Below are 7500 nucleotides of genomic sequence, written 5' to 3' on the forward strand. Positions count from 1 at the left end.
GATTGATTAACTTCATGACTGACTGATTGACTGACCTGTTGACTGACTAGTTGACTGAGTGCTTGACTAACTTGCTGACTGACTGGCTGAATGACGGCCTTAAATGACTCAACCGGCTCAATTGACTATTAAAATTGCCTCAAATCACTTATCAGTTCCAATGACCTATTTGCATTTTAAAATGTTCAGAGCCAAGTTTCTGGAAATTCTTTACCGATTTTAACGGGCTTTGTTTTACTACCTTTCTTCACTCTGCGAGTGTCAGTGTCACTCGTAATCAATGGTTAATAAAAGAAAATAATAATGTCAATAAGGAGCACATGCGTAGGAGCCTCCTATGCACTATATCCTTGAGCTAACGTTTTTTAAGACACGCACAAAGGAAAAATAGAGAAAGATACGCACAAAGGTTGACTCATAGGCCTTGTATGGGACAGGACTCGACCTCGGCCTTTATCTCAGCGGCTGGGATATTATTAGTACGAGTCACCGCGAAGTTCAGACCTTTCTTCAAAAGGGACACCTCGGCTTCGCTAAGGGGCCTGGATGACAAGTTAATAACCCAGTTAGGTTTATCAACCAGGCTTGATTCAGGTTGAGGAACAGAAGCCTGGAGTTCTCGAAACTTGTACTCTTCACGTTCTTTGGTGGTCTAGCGTCCTTCAGGAGGCTAGACCACCGAAGCTCAACATAACAAGGGAACAACAAGCCGTCCTAAAGAGTCTGAAAGACCAAAACTCCACCATGGTTCGCCCGGCGGACAAGTTTTGTGCCAGCGTAGTCCTGGATACTGACACATACCACGCGAAGATGTCAGAGCTAATCGAGAGCGGGCCATACCTATCAGACACCTTACTCAACCTGAAGCCAAATAGACACATGTCATGTTTTTTGGCTATGCCATTCTAATGAGCCCCAACAAAGCCGAAACAGCGGTCCATAGCTGCCAACTGACCGGGTAAAATGGTTGCGCACATGCGTGATGTATTGGCCACACCGGGTTGCAATCTCCACCCCCGAGCTCTTCTCTTTTGGGCATGACAGAGGGAGAGAAGAAAAGTGTCTTCGAATTGAATTTTGGTGAAGAATTGGTGACTGATTGGTGCATTCATGTTATGACGAGGAGTTAGCAGGACCGTAAGGTTCAAATAGCCAGTGGTTGGCTGTTAGAACCCTACGGCCCATGTTCTCCTGGATAGAATTTCAGAGCCTCGGGTGACGAGAATGCACCTAGTTAGTGATGTGGTAGTCTAGTGGTTAAGTGAACGGGTTAATAATCACACGTTCCCAGGTTCGAGTCCTGCGCGTCCAGACATTGGGGTTCGGCTTTTAAAAGAAATTATTTGCTACCACAAGTCCTGGGACGGAGTAATCTAAGTGGAGGATTATACTTCATTTGGAGCAAACTGACAATGAAGGATAACCCTTCATTTGAGGAAGAGATCGTGTTGGCTGAACGGCGCTGTCACAACGTTTTGTGTTCCCCCGTGTTACCTGCTCCCTGCTCCTGGGCACTAGTGCTACGTGTTCCCTTCACAATGGCCGACTTCAGGATACAACAAAACAAAAAGAAATATGAAATTAAAGGAAAGTAATCACGCCATAAAGATAAATATCAGAAATAGCAGAATATGAATACAGAAAGTATCCTAAACATCCATAAAAGCTAACCTTTTGGCCTAAAAACGTTTTTTTAGGCCTACTTAGGCCTGAGGTTAGCTTTTATGCATGTTTAGGGTACTTTCTGTACTGGTAAAACAATGACCTGTGACATGACATATTCTATGGGTAGGGAAGTGGGAACACACAGTACTAGTGCCAATTGTTCGAGGGAACACAAAACGCTGTGACAGCCCATTTGAACGGTTCCTGTTTGAATTTCACGAATGTTTATTTTTGCTCGGCCAGTTTTAAGTATATATGCGGTTTTATTAACGGGGATTTATTAAGAAAGATTGGTTCTCAAGGATGAGTGTGTAGTGCTTTTAATGGCTGGCCTTTAATGATTGCCGATGTGTTCTGGCGTGGTTCTTCAATCCTCCCGACGATGAAGAAATCTTTCGGCTGGTACTTAAACACGGAATGCCTAAATGCTGGAACGGTGGAAAGGCAGAACGGCGGAATGCTTAAACACGGAACGGTGGAATACTTAAACACGGAACGCCGGAATACTTAAAGACGGAACGCCGGTATACTTAAACACGGGACAGTGTGTAATTTTGACAATTGCAACGCTATAGTTTTTCCACCCACAAGTGAGTTTGCTGCAAAAACGAAAGTACAAAACAATGGTGAAATATGAACCCTTTCATTGTTCACAAATTAAGTAAGTTAGGATGCTCTTGGGTGCTCTTGTGTTAAACAACGACAAAGTTGCATTCAAAGTGAAAAAATAGTACATTTCTTAAAAGTCCTTGAAAAGAAAAGTACATTTTTAGTAAACTCACCAATGCAGTAAAATTACAATTTAGCTGTAAACCACATATAAGAACCTGCTAAATCTTGCTTGGCTAAACAGTTGTTATAATTATTGCTGGCAACGGGAACGAAGGAAGTTGCAATGGAAGAGCTAAAGATGCCTCGTTTTCTCAACCTATGAGCATCTGCGTTGAGCTAGACAAGAACATATTTGTAACTGACGCGCAAACGGGCTGTGTCAAATTAATTACCAGGCGCTGCGGAATTCCTAAAACATTTAGGGATGCTGTACAGGGCATTCTCTGTTCACCAGAAACATCAGGCGGTGCAAAAGTCGCCTTTGGACGAAGCTATAGAGCTCTTAAAAGCCGTGGATGCCTACTTAATTAAAGAGATCAACAGATGAAGTGATGTCCCTCTTTGACAGACCACCCAAACCTATGGGAGCGAAGGGGACTATTTCAAGTCAAACACAGTCATCAGTTAGTATGATACTAAAAGGACTTCAAGATCTCAAAGAGTTGTTGAAAGAGCTGAACACGAGTTACGAAGTAGATCTTCACAGCTGCCTCACTGTCCAAGTGGAAAACCTCCGCGCAATGGGCATTTTAAGAACCAGTTTCCTACATCCTTACAGTATGCTCGCAATCTGGCGAATACTGTCTACGAGAGCATCAAGAGAGTTGTACGATGGGCGGCTTTTTACTACACCCACGAGAAGTCGTACTACCCTCTTATTCCTCAAATTATACCACTGAATGCTCTCTCAAGAATGAGGCACCTTAAGCCCATGAGAAAGCTTAACAACAGCGAGCAAGTATTGATGAGGGAGCGGGCTGCAAACTATTGCAAAGCCGCCAGACAACGCACTGTGCGTAAAGAAACGACGATGTTTAAAGCAGGCACACTGCCATTAAACATGTATGCCACTTCTGTTCCGAAAAAATGGGGAAGTGACGTTCCCGCAGACAAGACCGGAAGCTTCTGCTGTGGAGAAGGAACCTGAAGAGGTTCGGTCAGAATTGTCAGCAGAGGGTAGTAGTGATACGGAGGATGCTGAACAAGAATCAGAATGTGACACGGAGTCTGAAAGTGAAGAACAGGTGGTAATCTTAAATGACAACGAAGATGAAATGACTTTTCTTCGTGCAGTTACCACTCGCAGCGGAAGAACTGTCAAAGTCACGTCAAAATTCTTCTAAGTTTCCCTTAGACGTATTGAATAAGTGAATAATACAGGGGAAAGCCAAACGACATTGAGTATTATCCGTCAGTTCTAGTTTTCATAAGTTTACCTAACTTCTGTTCCTTGTCTGTTTGAGAGGCTCAAAAAGCAGAACATCGAGTCTAGTATTAAAATGATAACAGAAAACATTCTGAAAAATTTCAAGCATGCGCTGTCCTTTTACTTCGTAAATTTCCGTGAAACTTGAACATGTAATTTTCATCACCGTGATACGTTATTTCTATTTTTTAATGTCCGTGAACCGTGCGTAGGACCCCCCCCCACTACACCCCCTCTTATACACATGGTAGCCTCGAATACAAGTTCGAAAGGAATAAGTTGTTGCGTCCATTGATGTATCTTTTAAAAACTATAAAGTAAATGAATCACTTCGCAGTAACGCTAACGTTTTACAGCCGTAAACAATGACTGTAGAAAGGCCACACAGATCTTCAATCAGTTCCTGTGAACGGTGTATGCGGGTCACACACCTTACGCAATCGAACAAGGCGTGAGATTTCATCACTTTTAACTGATTAAGTTAAATTCCAGCACGTACACTGCATTAGGCTATTTTGTGATGTAAAAAGCCATGTGCTTTTACCATCCCCGTTGAATTCGGTTCTTGTCGTTGAGTGCGGTAACTAATGTTCCTATGGCAAGCCTAGAGAGTGCAGCACAAGAAAGCGGGGCGGTTTCCAGTTCTACTGCTTCTACATCACAGTCGACGAAGTCCAAGAAACAAGACACAAAGAAGAGACGAGTTCTGACCTTGGAAGAGAAATATAAACTGGTCACAGCAATTAAGAATGGGGAGAAACACGCTGTTGTGGCTAAACATTTTGACCCGCCTTTGCCACAGTCTACTATCTCGACCATTATGAAGAAGAAGGACGACATTGCTAGTGCCTTTGAAGGAGGATTGTACAAAGAAAAACGAAAGAAGATGAAACAGTCGACTTTTCCAGATCTGGACAAAGCACTCTCTGAATGGTTCCGCAAGGTTCGAGCCATGAATATCCCAGTTAGTGGACCACTCTTGCAAGAAAAAGCCCACTATTTTGCAGAACAGCTGGGGAATGAGAACTTCAAGTCAAGTAATGGCTTTCTAGATAAGTTCAAGGAAAGACATGGAGTTAGAGGCCAGGCTGTATGTGGTGAAGAGAAGAGCGTAGATCCTGGGAGTGAGCGTCTCCAGTATATTTGCCGCAGCTACAGTATGAAAGATCGCTTCAATGGCCGTTTTTATGCTAGAGACGTTAAAGTCGTCGAGACGCATTTAACGTCTGAGACGTTAAAGCCGTCTGGAAAGCGGGACGCATAAAAGTAGACGACCTAACAGAAAAAAAACATTTCTGAAAAAGACTGGGTTCTATCCTGGAGACGAGGAAACTCGGCGCCAAATAAACTTTAAGCGCGGGAGTATACGAACAAAATAAACATGGCGGAATTATAACTTCTTAAGTCCATTACTCGACGTTGCCAAGAAAGGCAAGATATGGAAATACAAACGTTCTTAAAGAAGAAAAATCAATCGAGAAAGCGGCTTTTGCAATCTCTTCTGCTCTGTTGGGCGTTCTTGTTTGAAATGTGTTTAATATCAAGAATTTCAGCTCCATTATGAAAATAAATGTCACACCCAAAGTTTACGGTAGCATGCCTTTTTTTTGGTTTTAAGTTTGTTGGAATGAACGTGAACGAGCGTCAACGACGGGCCAAAAACAGCAGCTTTGGCCAAATTATTGTCAGACTAAACAGCCAGAAAATAGAGTTGGTAATTTTACCACGGTCAAAAGTTTTAGAAATGGTGGAACGTTTGAAGATTCTGACCGAGAGTAAGACAGGTTATGACGTGTATTCGTCCATGCATACCATCGAAAGTCTTCTTCTTGGTATCGTGTATTGTATGGAGCACCTCCCATTTGAAAATTACTTAGTTTACATGGTGTTAGTTTCAGGGAACTAGATCTAGATAGCTGGTTAAGGTTTTGAGTTTCAGCACATCTTTAAATCCCTAATCAGAATCTAGGGAACTAAAATAAATAGCCACTGTCTAAGGGCATAGCAAGGTCTATGGTTCCCAAGTTTTACTTACACAAGCTGCAATCTCAGTAAACATTGTCCACTTCTCTCATTTTGTAAGAATGATCTTATCACCTACAAGCAAATTGCGTTCCCACTTCTCTATTTTCATTTCCAAAGAATCAGACTACTCCTGTATTCACAGGAAATTAGACCAGGCCCAGGGAACAAAGCGATGTTAAGAGTGACACACCAAAGAGTATTCCTTTTTAATATCAAGCTCCAAGCTTTTTAAACTTTTGCAAGTATAGAACTAAAATATAATTCAAATTATTAGTCCTTTGGTAGTATAATAATAACTTTATTTATATAGCGCTAAAATCCAATAATTGTATAAGATATGAGGTAATGGTCAACAATTGTATTCACAATAAATGGATATAGAAAACTTAATGATCACAAGTGTTTTTCTTCATATCAACTTGCTGGTCACCTTACTAAGACTATGTATGACATACAACATTTTATTGACCGAATGCAAAAATGGCCGCCAAAAAAATATTCTTTTCTCTTTGTGTTAATTAGCCTAACTAGCCTCGGTAACACGCGTAAAATTGAAAGAATTTGGGCTGTAAAACGAGGCTATTTAGGCTAATTAACACAAAGACAAAAGAATAATTTGTTAGCGGCCATTTTTGCATTCGGTCAATTTCATGTAGGATGTGACTCCAACTGGTGTAATCTAAAGTGCACATTGAATTTATAAGCAACAAAGAAATTCCATTTGTATGAGCCTAATGAATTCAGCACATCTGACAATTTTACTACAAACAAATTAATTATCTGTGACTGTTTAAGATTCCAATCGTAGACCAGAACTGGATAAAATACAAAGAGCTTCAAATATGGCTGTTTCACATAATAACCATTCTGCCCGTTTATTTTCATTCACTACTGGTTCTCAAGGTAACAGCTTTCCTCAAAACATAACCTCTCAGCCATCAATTCTGTCCATTTTTCCAATTATTGAGCCACTGCACATCTCTCTAAACAGCAGAGAACATGTTGTCCGTTCTTTTCATCAGCGCGCATTTCTAGTTCTGTATATGAAACACTTTTTCCATGAAGAAAGTTTACTCATAAACCAAAGCCATGGAGAATTATGTGTATACTAGAACTTCTTTATGGATGCTGGGATGCCGGAAAAGAACTCAAGGTGAAATATAAATAATATAGTGACAGATCTTGCAGATATTCAAGTGCATATTTCACTTATTCTAGAAGGTACAACGGGATTTTAGCAAGTAAAACGTGTTTCATAACATTTTTACTTGGTTGCCATAGGCAATCCAGTTGGAAAATGCGTTTTTTTGTTAGTTTTCCTTTTTTCTTTTTTTTCCCGTGTCATGAAAAGTCTTGCCTGTCACTCCCCTGCTAAGTGGTGTCTTTGTGCATAGAGTCTTCTGTGCGTATTTGTTAGGTTTGAGGGGGTTGGGGTAATGCGTAGATTTCCGTGGTGCACACAGGATAACATTTAATTATTAACCTGCAATGGCGTCGAAAGTCATTGTAACGCGAATGGCGTTTTAGTGGATCTTTAAACAAAATATACCCTTATGGAGGTCAAGAATGGAACGCCAATTCGATAAACAAGGCAGGCGGTGAAAAATTAATATCTGGAATCTTAAAAGCGACGAGAGAACGAATCGAACACCTTAAGTGGATCTGTGATCTCTGTTGTCTGGCTTTTGTATAATTTTGTTTGTACTCAACTCTGCACACTCTTCAGGTTAAAAAATAATTGGAAATGTGACAGCCAAGAATTATTTGAAAGA

Source organism: Montipora capricornis, chromosome 2 (assembly GCF_036669925.1).
Source record: "Montipora capricornis isolate CH-2021 chromosome 2, ASM3666992v2, whole genome shotgun sequence".
Lineage (NCBI taxonomy): Eukaryota > Metazoa > Cnidaria > Anthozoa > Scleractinia > Acroporidae > Montipora > Montipora capricornis.